The sequence below is a fragment of the Bufo gargarizans genome, chromosome 2 (assembly GCF_014858855.1).
Source record: "Bufo gargarizans isolate SCDJY-AF-19 chromosome 2, ASM1485885v1, whole genome shotgun sequence".
NCBI classification, from domain to species: Eukaryota; Metazoa; Chordata; class Amphibia; order Anura; family Bufonidae; genus Bufo; species Bufo gargarizans.
In genome coordinates, this window is record NC_058081.1 from 130,408,093 (window position 1) to 130,427,690 (window position 19,598).

Consider the following 19,598-nt stretch of genomic DNA (forward strand, 5'->3'; position numbering starts at 1 on the left):
AGAGAAGAGGCATGACGTGGAGCACCAGGAGCTTTGTGGGTTCTGATAGCGTTGCTCCCACTGGGTTCAGGTGGGAGGGATGCCAGGTGCCTTTTTAATGCGGTCGTCCCTAGATGAGTGTTGGGCTTACCGCAACTTTAATTTACAAATTACTACATGGAAATTACAAATGTACTCTATGGAAATTATATTATAGGTATATCACACCCCTGCCTCAATCAGGTAATTTGGGGGGCAACTGGTATATCACTCCAGTTGAAATTATTTGTTCTAATCGTGTTTGTCATTCTGTATAGCTGGGGTATCTCAGCAGAACTGCACAGAACTACAAATTACAAATGTACTATATGGAAATTATATTATAGGTATATCACACCCCTGCCTCAATCAGTTTTTTTGGGGGGCAACTGGTATATCACACCAGTTGAAATTATTTGTTCCAGCAGCGTTTGTCACTCTGTATAGCTGGGGTATCTCAGCAGAATCGCACACAACTCCTTCAAATTACAAATGTACTATATGGAAATTATATTATAGGTATGTCACACCCCTGCCTCAATCAGGTAATTTGGGGGGCAACTGGTATATCACTCCAGTTGAAATTATTTGTTCTAATCGTGTTTGTCATTCTGTATAGCTGGGGTATCTCAGCAGAACTGCACAGAACTGCAAATTACAAATGTACTATATGGAAATTATATTATAGGTATATCACACCCCTGCCTCAATCAGTTTTTTTGGGGGGCGACTGGCATATAACACTAGTTGAAATTATTTGTTCAAATAGCGTTTCTCCCTCTGTATAGCTGGGGTATCTCGGCAGAACCGCACACAACTCCTGCAAATTACAAATGCACTATGCGGAAAGTATATTCTAGGTTTATCACACCACAGCCTCAATCCGTTTTTTTGGGGGGCAAATATTATATCACACCAGTTGAAATTATTTGTTCCAATAGTGTTTGTCCCTCTTTATAGCTGCGGTATCTCAGCAGAACCGCACACAACTGCTGCACAATACAAATGCACTATTTGGACAGTATATTATAGGTATATCACACCCCTGCCTCAATCAGTTTTTTTGGGGGGCAACGGGTATATCGCACCAGTTGCAATTAGTTATTCCAATAGCGTTTGTCCCTATGTAAAGCTGCAGTATTGCAGCAGAACCGCACACAACTACTGGACAATACAAATGCACTATAATATACTTTCTATGTTAGAAAGTATATTCTAAGGTTATCACACCCCTCAGTATGTCACACCTATCGATAGCACACATATTCCAGTCCTTAAAAGGACTTTTGTGGCCCTATTAGCTAGCGTTTGGTGTCTCTAACAGTACCTGTCCCTGCTCCACAGAGCAACCTCTTCCTACACTGGCGAAAGACTGAATGTAAAATGTCAGCCAGATCAGGTTTATTTATAGGGTAAGGGGTTTGTCCATGTGCTGAAACATCTCATTTGGCTGTCCTGTCCCACCTGATGGATGTGTCATTTGTCAAAGTTTGGCACTATGCAAAAAATATGGCGGCTGCGAATATCACCATATGTTCGCAGTGAAACAACTGCCGGGTGAACCGCAAGGCCATATCTAGTTACAAGGACAGGTTAGCCCAGGAACGTGGACAAAGTGCACCTACCATCAAGGTGCATCTCTGGGCTGAGCAGTTTCTTTAGGGCAAGAATAGGAACAGATGTAGTTTAATTCTCTGTCCCCGTCACAGAATAGTGTCCACATTTTCGCTAAATCGCCCACTGTATCCATGTTTGACATTATATGTTGTGTCAGAAAGTGATAAGGCTACATAATGACAGGCTAGCCCAGGAATGCTGACAGAGTGCACCTACCTTTAAGGCTACTTTCACACTAGCGTTCGAGCGGATCCGTTCATATTAATGCAGACGGTGGCTCCGTTCAGAACGGATCCGTCTGCATTATAACTTAGAAAAATTTCTAAGTGTGAAAGTAGCCTGAGCGGATCCGTTCAGACTTTACATTGAAAGTCAATGGGGGACGGATCCGCTTGAAGATTGAGCCATATGGTGTCATCTTCAAGCGGATCCGTCCCCATTGACTTCCATTATAAGTCGGAACGGATCCGCTCGCCTCCGCACGGCCAGGCGGACACCCGAACGCTGCTTGAGCGGAGCGGAGGCTGAGCGCTGGCAGACGGATGCATTCTCAGTGGATCCGCCTCCACTGAAAATGCATTAGGGCCAGACGGCTGCGTTCAGGGCCGCTTGTGAGCCCCTTCAAACGGAGCTCACGAGCGGACACCTGAACGCAGGTGTGAAAGGAGCATAAGGTGTATCTCTGGGCTGAACAGTTTCTGTAAGTGCAGTGTCCCAGGGGGTCAGTAGTGTATGCTGGGCTTTGTAGTGCAGATTTACCCACTAACCTGGGATCCACTGTCGTCTTCAATTCTGGTCAGATACCGGAACAGGCGGGTATTTAATGTTCGTGACGCCAGTGTCAATTAAACGGTGACACGCCGTGTATAGTAATGTAGAAGAATGAAGCAACCACAGGATAGCCAACCAAAACGGGAACTTTACTGAATGTCAGTGATAGTTACACATGGACGCCGTTGGAAGCGCAGTTCCATGGATAACAGTTGGTTTCTATTTGAATACAGCTGGTTCTTAGAAATACAGAATGGCCGGTTATAGCGATGTTCTTTACAGAGTGTTAATTACAGGAGATGCAGTACAGGCGGCTTGCACACTATTCCTGACTGGTCCTGAAACATGTGACTTTTTCTCCAAGGTCTAATGCCCTATAGCTGGCGTACCCTTGAAGCTGTCCTTATCTAGTACCTCCTCTGTTATCTTGAGTACCTCTCGCTTTATCAGATTGGCCTCTGTAGTATTCTGTGTCCCGGCTGGTTGCTTGCTTCTGATGTTTCAGCTAAACGGATGATGACTCAGGAGGGGAACCTTTTCCTTGGATCCGGAACCCGGTTACAGGGCTTACTACCCTCTCCTAGTCGGCAGGCTTCAGGCCTGCTTTACTCTCACAGGCCCATAGCCTGGCCTTGCCTCAGACACAGGATCATCTCTGACTCCTTTTCCCACAGTCTGACCTACTACTACTTCCTGACTGGGCCTTATATAGACTAGGGTTCCCTAGCTCCCTCTAGTGACTCAGAGCTGGAATGACACCCTAGCCGGCCTGCACATGCACATTTCACAGTAACAGGATGTACATAGCATGACATTAACAAGATATTTTATACCAACCTCCCCATAAACACAGGGGGAACGACAGTACCCAAGTGACCCTTCTGTAGTGACGGGGTATTACTCTCCCGTACACTACATAAGGGCAAGAATAAGGCCAAATATACCCCAATCCTTTGTCCGTACCTTTATGGTTTCTAAAAGTCCATTGTTTTGACAGCTTTTTTGTACTATGGTTATCAGGGTCCTATATGGACCAAGTGAAATATATTTTATATATGTAGAATAAAGGTTAAGTTTTAGAAGTTGCCCTCAGAGATATATGTTCTAAAATAGTGTCTGCTATAATATCTTAGTACTCAGTGATTATGTTGCTTTAGAACATATAATTGCACCGCTGAACGGCAAATAAATTTAACTTTTGCCAATAATACACGCCACGAAAGGCTTTAGAACATATAACAGCAACACTAAACAGCAAATATATTTTCTTTTTTCCACTAATACAAGACAAAAAGGGTTTTAAAACATATAACTGCACTGCTGAACAGCAAATGGGTTTTTATTTTTTCCACTAATACGACAAAAAGGGATTTAGAACATATAACTGCACTGCTAAATGGCAAATATATTTTACTTTTGCCACTAATACACGCCACAAACGGCTTTAGAAAATATAACTGCACTGCTGAACAGCAAATACGATTTACTTTTGCCACTAATACACGCCACAAAAAGCTTTAAAGCATATAACTAATGATGAGCGAGCATGCTCGCCCGAACTGCTGTTCGGCTTGAGCATTGCTATGCTCAGCAGATCCGAGTGCTCGGCCGAAAAATTTGAGTGCTTGAATACAATTTAATACAATGGAAGTCAATGAGAGAACCCCAGGCACCCCCTGCTCGGAATAAAACAGGGTGTCTGGTTCATAACAAAGTTAGAAATAGATGGGAACCCCATCAAAATGGTTTGGCAACAGCATTAAGAGGATAGCTGGATGCATCTTAGACTCCTATTATGTATGACATACAATAGACAACCACACAAAAACTGTATGCCAAAAGCCAGGTATGTACAAGCCATTCATCTATCCATAAGACAGATAACAGCCAGCATACCTTACAATGGCATCATTGTGCACTATGTGATATTCCAAACCAGCTCTCATCTAACTGAGAACCAGTAAACCTCAAATTTATTTTGCATCTGTTGGATGGCTTGGGTGGACCTGTACACCTAGATCAATATCATTAGGGGGATAATAATATTCAATAACCTTTCTATACAGTTTTGTCATGTAAAAACTAATTTGCATAAACATGAGCATATGGGAAAGACAAGCAAATGAGCAGAATCTCTCATGAACAGTGCCCTCTATTAGTTGAATAGTGTTATGACAAGACTATTCACTCACAACAGTAAATAGTCTTGTCATAACACTATGCAACTAATAGAGGGTGCTGTTCATGAGTCACGAATCATGACCCATGAACAGCACCCTCTATTGGGGCCCTGGGCAGAGATGCAAACTTATTTTATGATATAAATATAAAATAATGTCGCACTCGAATGAGGTGGGGATCCAGCATAGGTGCTCCCACTAACAGACAACACCCAGTCTGAGAAAGTAGAAATAAATATAAAAGTGGAAGTGGGGCACTCTCTTAAGTAAAGGGATCTTTATTACACAATGATATATACACTACGTGCAGAATTATTAGGCAAATGAGTATTTTGACCACATCATCCTCTTTATGCATGTTGTCTTACTCCAAGCTGTATAGGCTCGAAAGCCTACTACCAATTAAGCATATTAGGTGATGTGCATCTCTGTAATGAGAAGGGTGTGGTCTAATGACATCAACACCCTATATCAGGTGTGCATAATTATTAGGCAACTTCCTTTCCTTTGGCAAAATGGGTCAAAAGAAGGACTTGACAGGCTCAGAAAAGTCAAAAATAGTGAGATATCTTGCAGAGGGATGCAGCACTCTTAAAATTGCAAAGCTTCTGAAGCGTGATCATCGAACAATCAAGCGTTTCATTCAAAATAGTCAACAGGGTCGCAAGAAGCGTGTGGAAAAACCAAGGCGCAAAATAACTGCCCATGAACTGAGAAAAGTCAAGCGTGCAGCTGCCAAGATGCCACTTGCCACCAGTTTGGCCATATTTCAGAGCTGCAACATCACTGGAGTGCCCAAAAGCACAAGGTGTGCAATACTCAGAGACATGGCCAAGGTAAGAAAGGCTGAAAGACGACCACCACTGAACAAGACACACAAGCTGAAACGTCAAGACTGGGCCAAGAAATATCTCAAGACTGATTTTTCTAAGGTTTTATGGACTGATGAAATGAGAGTGAGTCTTGATGGGCCAGATGGCTGGATTGGTAAAGGGCAGAGAGCTCCAGTCCGACTCAGACGCCAGCAAGGTGGAGGTGGAGTACTGGTTTGGGCTGGTATCATCAAAGATGAGCTTGTGGGGCCTTTTTGGGTTGAGGATGGAGTCAAGCTCAACTCCCAGTCCTACTGCCAGTTTCTGGAAGACACCTTCTTCAAGCAGTGGTACAGGAAGAAGTCTGCAAGGTAAGAAAAACATGATTTTCATGCAGGACAATGCTCCATCACACGCGTCCAAGTACTCCACAGCGTGGCTGGCAAGAAAGGGTATAAAAGAAGAAAATCTAATGACATGGCCTCCTTGTTCACCTGATCTGAACCCCATTGAGAACCTGTGGTCCATCATCAAATGTGAGATTTACAAGGAGGGAAAACAGTACACCTCTCTGAACAGTGTCTGGGAGGCTATGGTTGCTGCTGCACGCAATGTTGATAGTGAACAGATCAAAACACTGACAGAATCCATGGATGACAGGCTTTTGACTGTCCTTGCAAAGAAAGGTGGCTATATTGGTCACTGATTTGTTTTTGTTTTGTTTTTGAATGTCAGAAATGTATATTTGTGAATGTTGAGATGTTATATTGGTTTCACTGGTAAAAATAAATAATTGAAATGGGTATATATTTGTTTTTTGTTAAGTTGCCTAATAATTATGCACAGTAAGAGTCACCTGCACACACAGATATCCCCCTAAAATAGCTAAAACTAAAAACAATCTAAAAACTACTTCCAAAAATATTCAGCTTTGATATTAATGAGTTTTTTGGGTTCATTGAGAACATGGTTGTTGTTCAATAATAAAATTAATCCTCAAAAATACAACTTGCCTAATAATTCTGCACTCCCTGTATATATATATAAAATACAATAAAATTTGATACAGCCGCAGATAAAGCAAAGTATCAGTCCTACAATGATGTTAAAATTTATATTAAACAAAGTATCAATCCTACAATAATGTTAAAATTTATATTAAATAGTGACCAACATAAATATGGATCCCAAAGATGTATAAATTATTCCATTATTTTTCCACTCAAGTAACTATTCGAATAAATATTCATATAAACACTTTCATTAATAGTATTAATTTGTTTATGTGCCTGCAGGCAGGTGAAAGATAGTTCCTTAGTATAACCAGTCTCTTGTAAACTTCAGTCTATGACTGAGCAGAAAGTTCTCCTGTTAGGAATAATGACAAGCTGCAATTCAATGTGTCTGCAACATTGTATCAACACATAAGCGTATGGTGTCCAAAGTTCAAAGCAATGTAGCTATTCAATGGTTGTGATAAGTATTAGAAAAGCTACTAATGCATACAGCGGCGTCCCGCTGTGTTTGATAGGAAAGCGATTGCTACAGGATCAGTGTAATCTTACCCGGCGGTCTTCTGGCTGGACAACAAGCCCTCGACTCGGCACACTTGACTTGTAAAATCCCGGTCTCAAGGGCTGCTGCTTTGGATTTGAATTATGGCGCCACTTGGGTTTGTTTGTTCCACGTGTTCTTGGCGTCTCTAGTATCGCAGTTAGTGAATATAATGAATCCTTTTCGTATAGCAATGTCCAGGTCACCGGAGTTACACAGTCCTTTCTTTCTTTAAGGGGGGATTCGCACCAGACGCGTTTCGGGGATTTGAGATATTGACCCCTTCCTCAGTGGTTAGTATCCCCCTTCTGTTATCCCGTTTTTATAATGGTTAGAGCATATGTGAAAGACTGGTCTGGAATGTCAATTTTTCAAAGATTGGGATCCAAATGTGTTACTTTTCAACTTAAAACTAAACATGTTATTAAATGTTATACTTACAATAAAATAATATAAAATACTTATATATAGTTGATCACCAACTTCCTTGGATAATAGAAAAAACGCACCGGTATCGCATGCGGTTTCAGTGCGTCTCCGGTGCGTTTTCTCCAAAAATTCAATATTCCCAAGGATTTTATCTAAAGAGTTCATTTGGTAATCTTCTATGGTAGATCTAAAGCTTAAAATCCTTAAAAACATTTAAGATTCATCAAAAACTTCAAATGGGCATTATTTCAAACATCTAGATAGTCGTGTATGGAGATCTTCATATATCAAATCTCTATGTCTTCTTAGTTATAAAATTTCAAAAAACGCACTGATATCGCATGCGTTTTTTTCTAAAATTGAATTTTTAAGGCCCTTCAACAGGTTTCCTCAAGACAGTTCATATCTAATTCTTTTAAACATAAAATCAGCAAAGACACTAACTTAAAGAACATTAAAAACGTTAAAAGCACATTGAAGGCTGATTTTTTTCTCTCTCAGCCATAGTAGAGTAATAGGGTGGAGGCCAAATGAAGAGGAAAAACTGGACCAATTTAAAATATAGTCCAGTTAATCATCGGCAGATGGCGTCCACCCTATAGGAAACCAAATAGTTTGAAGTCTGCATTCAATCCCAACGGTTGTAAGGTGTTAAGTTCATAGATTCGTTTTGTTTCTAACCGTGACATTTTTTCTATATGGTTTCCACCTCTCCAATCCTTCTGTACCCTATCAATGGCTGTGAATCTCAGCCCCGAAGGGTCTTGATTGTGTACTGTTTTAAAATGGGATGATAACGAATGGGTTTCAAATCCCTTCTTTATATTGCTGATATGTTCTGCAATGCGCTTTTTAAGTGTTCTTTTAGTTCTCCCTACATATTGAAGCCCACATGGGCATTCAATCACATATATCACATTTACCGTGCTACAAGTAAGGAATTCATCAATTTTATGGCTATAACTATTTGTAATTGATATAACCTCAGTTGTTTTTTTGGGGAGCGAAGTAAGTTTACAGTTGTTGCATCTCCCGCAACGGAAAAAACCTTGAATATTTGCCCAAGATTGGACCGTGGTGGAACAAGTAGTCTTTTTCTGAATAGTAGGGGCTAAGAAGACATAGAGATTCGATATATGAAGATCTCCATACACGACTATCTAGATGTTTGAAATAATGCCCATTTGAAGTTTTTGATGAATCTTAAATGTTTTTAAGGATTTTAAGCTTTAGATCTACCATAGAAGATTACCAAATGAACTCTTTAGATAAAATCCTTGGGAATATTGAATTTTTGGAGAAAACGCACCGGAGACGCACTGAAACCGCATGCGATACCGATGCGTTTTTTCTATTATCCAAGGAAGTTGGTGATCAACTATATATAAGTATTTTATATTATTTTATTGTAAGTATAACATTTAATAACATGTTTAGTTTTAAGTTGAAAAGTAACACATTTGGATCCCAATCTTTGAAAAATTGACATTCCAGACCAGTCTTTCACATATGCTCTAACCATTATAAAAACGGGATAACAGAAGGGGGATACTAACCACTGAGGAAGGGGTCAATATCTCAAATCCCCGAAACGCGTCTGGTGCGAATCCCCCCTTAAAGAAAGAAAGGACTGTGTAACTCCGGTGACCTGGACATTGCTATACGAAAAGGATTCATTATATTCACTAACTGCGATACTAGAGACGCCAAGAACACGTGGAACAAACAAACCCAAGTGGCGCCATAATTCAAATCCAAAGCAGCAGCCCTTGAGACCGGGATTTTACAAGTCAAGTGTGCCGAGTCGAGGGCTTGTTGTCCAGCCAGAAGACCGCCGGGTAAGATTACACTGATCCTGTAGCAATCGCTTTCCTATCAAACACAGCGGGACGCCGCTGTATGCATTAGTAGCTTCTCTAATACTTATCGCAACCATTGAATAGCTACATTGCTTTGAACTTTGGACACCATACGCTTATGTGTTGATACAATGTTGCAGACACATTGAATTGCAGCTTGTCATTATTCCTAACAGGAGAACTTTCTGCTCAGTCATAGACTGAAGTTTACAAGAGACTGGTTATACTAAGGAACTATCTTTCACCTGCCTGCAGGCACATAAACAAATTAATACTATTAATGAAAGTGTTTATATGAATATTTATTCAAATAGTTATTGAGTGGAAAAATAATGGAATAATTTATACATCTTTGGGATCCATATTTATGTTGGTCACTATTTAATATAAATTTTAACATTATTGTAGGATTGATACTTTGTTTAATATAAATTTTAACATCATTGTAGGACTGATACTTTGCTTTATCTGCTGCTGTATCAAATTTTATTGTATTATATATATATTTATATCATTGTGTAATAAAGATCCCTTTACTTAAGAGAGTGCCCCACTTCCACTTTTATATTTATTTTATGATATGCTGGCAATTTGAAAATGTTTGTGAGTATAATAAATCCTTGTTATTTAAATGCATCTGAGGTATTACACTATTTTGTGATCCTTGATACCCTATAGAGAACCCTTTGGAGGTTCGTGGAACAAACAACGAGAGTATCGTTGTCCTGTGTCTTATTATTTGGTTGTATGCACCAAAGAAAGAGGACGGTTTAAAAAGAAAAGCAGAATGGTTCCAACACAACTTTATTGTCTTCTGTGTCTTCTGTGTGAATACGACCCACTTCACGTCTGGAATCAGCAGCACAAGTACTCTATAGCCACGTGATAGAAACTTTTTTTGAATCCTCTTAATGCTGTTTCCAAACCACTTTTATGGGGTTTCTATCAATTTCTAACCTTTTTTTTATTTACCGGACACCCTCTTCTCTTCCGAGCAGGGGTGCCTGGTTGTCTCCCATTGACTTCCATTATACTCGGGTGCTCGGCCGAGCACATGAATATAGCAATGTGTTCGGGCCAAACACCTGTCATGGCGGGCGTGCACTCAGAATCACAGATAACCCACCAACCAGGCTCTGGGCGAGAGACAGGGGAAGGGTCACCTCCTAGCTAATCCCTGACCTCTTTCCCTGCACTGCTCAGCACACATGCAGACCTTAAAGGTAGGTATGATGTGTCCCTGTGCCTGGGCTGACAAATCCCTAAATTCCCTGAGATGGTGAAGAGGGGAAATAGGAGCAGTTTGCTCGCACAGAACCTGGATGGGAGAGATGACACAAAACAACCAAACTAGAAATCACACTTATCTTTCTGAGCTGGAACAGACAACCTTCCTTCCTAGCTTCCAAGACCACAATGATTCCTATAATCCACTCAGAGCACTGGGATGGTGTGCTATTTAAACTAATGACCCCACCCAGCACCTGATGAGAGGCGGATCCAGCATGGCTCCAAAACAAACACTAAACTCGTGCTGCTATCCTTGCCGACCTCCGCACATCGTCAGAGTGGGGCATGACAGTACCCCCCCTTCTACGGGTGACCTCGGGACACCCCGGACCAACCTTATCCGGATGTGACCTATGAAAAGCCCTCACCAGTCGGCTGGCGTTGACATCCAACGCCGGAACCCACATCCTCTCCTCAGGGCCGTATCCCCTACAGTACACCAGGTACTGAAGGGACCCCCAAAGAACTCTAGAGCCGAGAATTCTGGAGATCTCAAACTCCAAGTTTCCCTCGACTAGAACACGAGGAGGAGGAATGACGATGGTTCCACCAGTCTCACGTATTTTTTTAGTAAAGACCTGTGGAACACATTATGGATCCTCCAAGTCTGTGGAAGATCCAGCCGAAATGCCACAGGATTGATCACTGCAGAAATTTTATACGGACCAATAAATCTTGGACCAGATTCCAAGATGGCACTCTCAATTAGATATTCTTAGTGGAAAACCACACCAGATCACCCACACACAGGTCCGGACCAGTCACACGTCTCTTGTCAGCCATTCGTTTATGCCTTTCACCCATCTTCTCCAGATTCCCTTGAATCCTCCGGCATATGGAGGATAAGGCAGACGAGAATCTCTCCTCCTCTGTCATCCCAGATGAACCAGTCCCAGAAAAGGTACCAAACTGAGGATGGAAACCGTATGCGCCAAAAAATGGCGACTTACCCGTGGACTCCTGCCTACGGTTATTCAACGTAAATTATGCTAAGGACAAAAATGAGTACCAGTCCTCCTGATTCTCAGCCACAAAGCACCTCAAGTAGGTCTCCAGGTTTTGATTAGTACGCTCCGTCTGACAATTCGACTGCGGATGAAAAGCCGAAGAGAATGAAAGTTGAATGCCAAGCCGAGAGCAGAACGCCCTCCAAAACATGGAGACAAACTGCGTGCCCCTATCAGAGACCACATCCAAAGGAATACCATGCAATTTTGCAATATTATCCACAAAAATCTGCGTTAGGCAGACTAGTTAGTGGTATAAAGTGAGCCATTTTACTAAAACGGTCAACTACCACCAAAATCACTGTTCTCCCGGAGGAACTCGGCAGATCCGTAATAAAGTCCATAGACAAATGCGTCCAAGGACGAGACGGAATAGACAATGGAAGAAGTGAACCAGGCGGTCGAGTATGAGCAACCTTTGACCGAGCGCAGGTTTCACAAGCTGTCACGTAATTCTCAATGCTCTTACATAACCCTGGCCACCAGAACCTCCGGGATACTAGATCACAGGTGGACTTATTACCAGGATGTCCAGCGAGGACAGTATTGTGATGTTCCTTGAACACCTTGTGTCGCAGGCCCTCAGGAACAAACAACCTCCCTGGGGGACAAGAACCAGGAGCCCCCTCCTGGGCTCTCAACACCTCCATCTCCAATTCAGGGTACAGAGCTGAGACCACCACCCCAACCGCCAAAATCGGCGCAGGATCCTCTGAATCACCTTCCCTAGGAAAGCTGCGAGACAAGGCATCTGCCTTGACGTTCTTGACCCCTGGGCGAAAGGTAACCACAAAATTGAACCTGGTAAAAAACAGTGATCATCTGGCCTGCCTAGGGTTCAGACGCTTGGCAGATTGCAGGTAACCCAAATTCTTATGGTCAGTTTACACCGTAACGGGGTGAGACGCCCCCTATAACCACTGACGCCATTCCTCAAAGGCCAACTTGATAGCCAACAACTCTCTGTCTCCAACATCATAATTCCTCTCGGCGACCGAGAGCTTCTTGGAGAAAAATGCACATGGGACCCACTTGCCAGGAGATGAACCCTGTGACAGCACCGCTCCAACCCCCATCTCTGATGCATCAACCGCCACTACAAATGGCTGAGACACATCCGGCTGCACCAGAATGGGAGCAGATGCAAAACGCTCCTTAATATCCGAAAAAGCCTGCAATGCCTCATCCGACCAGACAGACATCGGCGCCCTTCTTGGTCATATCAGTAAGAGGTTTTACTATGGTAGAATAATTATAAATACATTTTCTATAATAATTTGTAAACCCCAAGAACCGCATCAAAGCTTTCTGATTCTCTGGTCTGTCCCACTCCAGAACCGCCCAGACCTTTTCGGGGTCCATACGAAAACCAGAATCAGAAAGCATGTATCCCAAGAACGGAAGCTCTTGCAACGCAAACAAACATTTCTCCAATTTGGCATATAATTTATTCTCCCGAAGGATCGTCAAAACCTGTCTCACATGATCCTGATGGGTCTTCAGATCAGGAGAATAAATTAAAATGTCATCCAGGTAAACTACTACGAACCTCTCCACCAAGTGATGAAAAATTTCAAAGGCAGGGGATATGGATCCCGGACTGTAATACGGTTCAATTCCCGGAAATCCAAACACGGTCTCAGTGATCCATCCTTTTTCTTCACAAAGAACAAACCTACTGCCACTGGAGACTTAGATGGTCTAATATGACCCTTTGCCAAACTCTCGGCGACATACTTTCGCATGACCTCTCTTTCGGGTTGAGGTTGTAAAGCCGAGACTTTGGCAACTTAGCCCCCGGAATGAGATTAACTGGGCATTCATAGTCTCGATGAGGGGGCAATTCCTGAGCCCCACCCTCCGAAAAGACATCCGCAAAATCCGAGAGATACTGAGGTAAAGCCGTAATAGACACACCAGAGATAGATGTGCCAAGACAATTATCCGAACAAAACTCACTCCAACCAATGATTTGTCTCGCTTGCCAGTCTATAATTGGGTTATGTCTAGTCAACCATGGCAACCCCAAAACTATAGGAGCTGGCAAATCCTTCATGACAAAACAAGAAATAATTTCAACATGTGAATCACCCACCCTTAAGTGAATACCATGAACAATGTGAGTAAGGCTCCTTTGAGAAAGAGGGGAAGAATCAATTGCAAAAACACAAATCTCGTTCTCTAACGTGCAAGTACTTAGTCCTAGGTTTTGAAGGAAAAGAAAGTCAATTAGGTTTACCCCAGCACCACAATCAAGGAATACATCAACAAAAACATTTTTTGACTCTAGCGCCACCATAGCTGGAAGGAGAAAACGGGAACTGCAGGGAGCTTGCATACCTGCCTGCTCCACCACACCATTCATACTACCAAGTGTGAGGGAATTTTTTTTTTCTTTTTTCTTTTTCTCTTCCACCTGTGGTTGAACATAAGGACAAGCAAAAATAAAATGACCCCTCTTTCCAATAGTAACATAGTTTGTGCACTTTCCTAAAGTCTCTACTATCAGAATGGCAAGAAACCTGACCCAACTGCATGAGTTCCTCCGCTACCCCAGAGTTACCTGTAACATCACCCGGGATGGCAGTAGAGACGAAACCACTCATAGAAGGGATACCTTGCGCGGAGGAAGTCCTATACCTTTCTGATACGTCTATCTAGCCGTACTGCTAAAGACATAGCGTTCTCCAAAGAGTCTGGGTATTCGTGAAAAGCAAGGGCATCCTTCAATCTTTCAGATAACCCCTGACAAAACTGACTACGTTACGCGGGAACATTCCACTCTGATTCATTAGCCCCCCTCCTAAACTCAACACAGTAAGCTTCTGCAGTATGTTCCCCCTGAAACAAATTACGTAATCTCGACTCTGCCATCGAGACCCGATCTGGATCATTGTAGATTAATCCCAGAGCCTTAAAAAATTCCTCCACCGACCGGAGGGCCCGAGAACCAGGTGGCAGAGAAAAGGCCCAGGATTGCGCGTCCCCTTTAAGCAGAGAAATAACTATACCTATCCTCTGACTCTCATCACCTGACGACGATGGACACAGCCGAAAGTACAATTTGCAGGATTCTCTAAAATGGATAAAGTCATCCGTACCTCCTGAAAATCGATCAGGAAGAGACACTTTAGGCTCTACACAAATTTGACCTGCACCAGCTGCCAGAGCATTCTGACACCGTGTGACCGAACCACGTGGCTCCACAACCTCTAGCAATAGCCCCTGCAAGCGGTCAAGCAGTGTTTCAATTGACGCCATCAAAAAAACGTTAAGTAATGGCAGTCACAGTAAGGTGGATTATAATGTCACGGCGGGCGTGCACTCAGACTCACAGATAACCCACCAACCAGGCTCTGGGCGAGAGACAGGGGAAGGGTCACCTCCTAGCTAATCCCTGACCTCTTTCCCTGCACTGCTCAGCCCACATGCAGACCTTAAAGATAGGTATAATGTGTCCCCGTGCCTGGGCTAAAAACACTAAATTCCCTGAGATGGTGAAGAGGGGAAATAGGAGCAGCCTGCTCGCACAGAACCTGGATGGGAGAGATGACACAAAATAACCAAACTAGAAATCACACTTATCTTTCTGAGCTGGAACAGACAACCTTCCTTCCTAGCTTCCAAGTCCACAATGATTCCTATAATCCGCTCAGAGCACTGGGATGGTGTGCTATTTAAACTAAAATATATAGTAAACTCTATAGGTTCTGGGATGGTGCAGGAATAAGCCTCCGTACTGAATGACACAGCGATAGTCTTAGGCCTCTTTCACACTTGCGTTGTCCGGATCCGGCGTGTACTCCACTTGCCGGAATTACACGCCGGATCCGGAAAAACGCAAGTGTACTGAAGGCATTTGAAGACGGATCCGTCTTCAAAATGCTTTCAGTGTTACTATGGCACCCAAAGTCCTGGTTGCCATAGTAGGAGCGGGGAGCGGGGGAGCGGTATACTTACCATCCGTGCGGCTCCCGGGGCGCTCCAGAGTGATGTCAGAGCGCCCCATGCGCATAGATGACGTGCCATGCGATCACGTCATCCATGCGCCTGGGGCGCCCTGACATCACTCTGGAGCGCCCCGGGAGCCGCACGGATGGTAAGTATGCTGCTCCCCCGCTCCCCGCTACACTTTACCATGGCTGCCAGGACTTTAGCGTCCCGGCAGCCATGGTAACCACTCTAGAAAAAGGCCGGGTCCGGATCAATGCCTTTCAATGGGCATTCATTCCGGATCCGGCCTTGCGGCAAGTCTTCAGTTTTTTGGGCCGGAGCAAAAAGTGCAGCATGCTGCGGTATTTTCTCCGGCCAAAAAACGTTCCGTTCTGGAACTGAAGACATCCTGATGCATCCTGAACGGATTTCACTCCATTCAGAATGCATTAGGATAATCCTGATCAGGATTCTTCCGGCATAGAGCCCCGACGACGGAACTCTATGCCGGAAGACAATAACGCAGGTGTGAAAGAGCCCTAAGATCTAAAATCTGTGTTTCTACTGGTGTCCTATACGGATCCTCTAAACAACAAAGTTCACGTCTCCTCCAATTGCAATGGTAATACAATAGTTGTGTATTAAGTCTCAGTGGTTGTTTAGCGGCGTCCTGCTGTACTCACTGTTCAGCAGGGTCCCACTGAGTTCTTTCGGTAGTCGACTTTCCACTGCTGGTATTCCGGTTACTTGTGCTGCTGAAACAAAACATTGTAGGTGCGTCTGCAGTATCCCTCAATAGCTCTGGATGCCGCTCCGATGTAGCTGGGAGCCGGTGTCTTACGAGCTTGAACCCACCTTCTTCCCCGCTGATGTTTGTTTGCACATGTTGAATCGCTTGTATAGCCGTGCAGTGATTCTGTTAATAGCGCATCGGGTCTTTAGTTTTCATGGTTGGTTTGGCACCAGGTTCGTTCAGCAGGTATTGTTGTGATCCATCAGGATCAAGACCCTGCCTGATTAGGGATGAGCGAACTCGAACTGTATAGTTCGGGTTCGTACCGAATTTTGGGGTGTCCGTGACACGGACCCGAACCCGGACATTTTCGTAAAAGTCCGGGTTCGGGTTCGGTGTTCGTCGCTTTCTTGGCGCTTTTGTGACGCTTTCTTGGCGCTTTTTGAAAGGCTGCAAAGCAGCCAATCAACAAGCGTCATACTACTTGCCCCAAGAGGCCGTCACAGCCATGCCTACTATTGGCATGGCTGTGATTGGCCAGAGCACCATGTGACCCAGCCTCTATTTAAGCTGGAGTCACATAGCGCCGCCCGTCACTCTGCTCTGATTAGCGTAGGGAGAGGTTGCGGATGAGACAGTAGGGCGAGATTAGGCAGATTAACTCCTCCAAAGGACTTCACTTGATTAATCAATCGATCTGCAGATGTGCATCATTGAGCTGCTGAAATTCAAATGCTCACTCACTGTTTTTAGGCTGCCCAGACCGTTTGTCAGTCACTTTTTTCTGGGGTGATCGGCGGCCATTTTGTGTCTTGTGCGGTGCTGCGACCAAGTGCATCCAAGCTGCGACCAAGTGCATTCAACCCTCAATGGTGTGGTTGTTTTTTGGCTAAAGCCTACATCAGGGTGAAGCTGTCACACCAAGTGCATTTAACCAGCAATAGTCTGTTCATTTTTTGGCCATATACTAAATCAGGGGCAAGCTGCGCCTGTCACCAAGTGCATTTAACCCTCAATGGTGTGGTTGTTTTTTGGCTAAAGCCTACATCAGGGTGAAGCTGTCACACCAAGTGCATTTAACCAGCAATAGTCTGTTCATTTTTTGGCCATATACTAAATCAGGGGCAAGCTGCGCCTGTCACCAAGTGCATTTAACCCTCAATGGTGTGGTTGTTTTTTGGCTAAAGCCTACATCAGGGTGAAGCTGTCACACCAAGTGCATTTAACCAGCAATAGTCTGTTCATTTTTTGGCCATATACTAAATCAGGGGCAAGCTGCACCTGTCACCAAGTGCATTTAACCCTCAATGGTGTGGTTGTTTTTTGGCTAAAGCCTACATCAGGGTGAAGCTGTCACACCAAGTGCATTTAACCAGCAATAGTCTGTTTATTTTTTGGCCATATACTACATCAGGGGCAAGCTGCGCCCGTCACCAAGTGCATTTAACCCTCAGTAGTGTGGTTGGTCAAGCTGTGACACCAAGTGCATTTAACCAGCAATAGTCTGTTCATTTTTTGGCCATATACTACATCAGGGGCAAGCTGCGCCCGTCACCAAGTGCATTTAACCAGCAATAGTGTGGTTATTTTTTGGCCATATCCCAGTCTAATTCTGTCACTAAATCCATACCGGTCACCCAGCGCCTAAATACTAGGCCTCAAATTTATATCCCGCTAAATCTCTCGTTACCGCTGTCCTGTTGTGGCTGGGAAAGTTATTTAGTGTCCGTCAAAGCACATTTTTTGTTCTGGGTTGAAGTACAATTCCCAATTTAGCAATTTCATAATTTAGTGGTTCCTGCTATATCAGAGCTATTTGAAATCTATCCCTAAAAGGGTATATAATATTCAAGGTGCACATTGGGTCATTCAGAATAACTTCACACACACCCGCTACTGTGTATTTCCAAGTCTAATTCTGTCACTAAACCCATACCTGTCACCCAGCGCCTAAATACTAGGCCTCAAATTTATATCCTGCTAAATCTCTCGTTACCGCTGTCCTGTTGTGGCTGGGAAAGTTATTTAGTGTCCGTCAAAGCACATTTTTTGTTCTGGGTTGAAATACAATTCCCAATTTAGCAATTTCATAATTTAGTGGTTTCTGCTATATCAGAGCTATTTGAAATCTATCCCTAAAAGGGTATATAATATTCAAGGTGCACATTGGGTCATTCAGAATAACTTCACACACACCCGCTACTGTGTATTTCCAAGTCTAATTCTGTCACTAAACCCATACCTGTCACCCAGCGCCTAAATACTAGGCCTCAAATTTATATCCTGCTAAATCTCTCGTTACCGCTGTCCTGTTGTGGCTGGGAAAGTTATTTAGTGTCCGTCAAAGCACATTTTTTGTTCTGGGTTGAAATACAATTCCCAATTTAGCAATTTCATAATTTAGTGGTTTCTGCTATATCAGAGCTATTTGAAATCTATCCCTAAAAGGGTATATAATATTCAAGGTGCACATTGGGTCATTCAGAATAACTTCACACACACCCGCTACTGTGTATTTCCAAGTCTAATTCTGTCACTAAACCCATACCTGTCACCCAGCGCCTAAATACTAGGCCTCAAATTTATATCCTGCTAAATCTCTCGTTACCGCTGTCCTGTTGTGGCTGGGAAAGTTATTTAGTGTCCGTCAAAGCACATTTTTTGTTCTGGGTTGAAATACAATTCCCAATTTAGCAATTTCATAATTTAGTGGTTTCTGCTATATCAGAGCTATTTGAAATCTATCCCTAAAAGGGTATATAATATTCAAGGTGCACATAGGGTCATTCAGAATAACTTCACACACACACGCTACTGTGCATATCCCAGTCTAATTCTGTCACTAAATCCATACCTGTCACCCAGCGCCTAAATACTAGGCCTCAAATTTATATTGCGCTGAATCTCTCGTTACCGCTGTCCTGTTGTTGCTGGGCAAGTTATTTAGTGTCCGTCAAAGCACATTTTTTGTTCTGGGTTGAAATACAATTCCCAATTTAGCAATTTCATAATTTAGTGGTTTCTGCTATATCAGAGCTATTTGAAATCTATCCCTAAAAGGGTATATAATATTCAAGGTGCACATTGGGTCATTCAGAATAACTTCACACACACCCGCTACTGTGTATTTCCAAGTCTAATTCTGTCACTAAACCCATACCTGTCACCCAGCGCCTAAATACTAGGCCTCAAATTTATATCCTGCTAAATCTCTCGTTACCGCTGTCCTGTTGTGGCTGGGAAAGTTATTTAGTGTCCGTCAAAGCACATTTTTTGTTCTGGGTTGAAATACAATTCCCAATTTAGCAATTTCATAATTTAGTGGTTTCTGCTATATCAGAGCTATTTGAAATCTATCCCTAAAAGGGTATATAATATTCAAGGTGCACATTGGG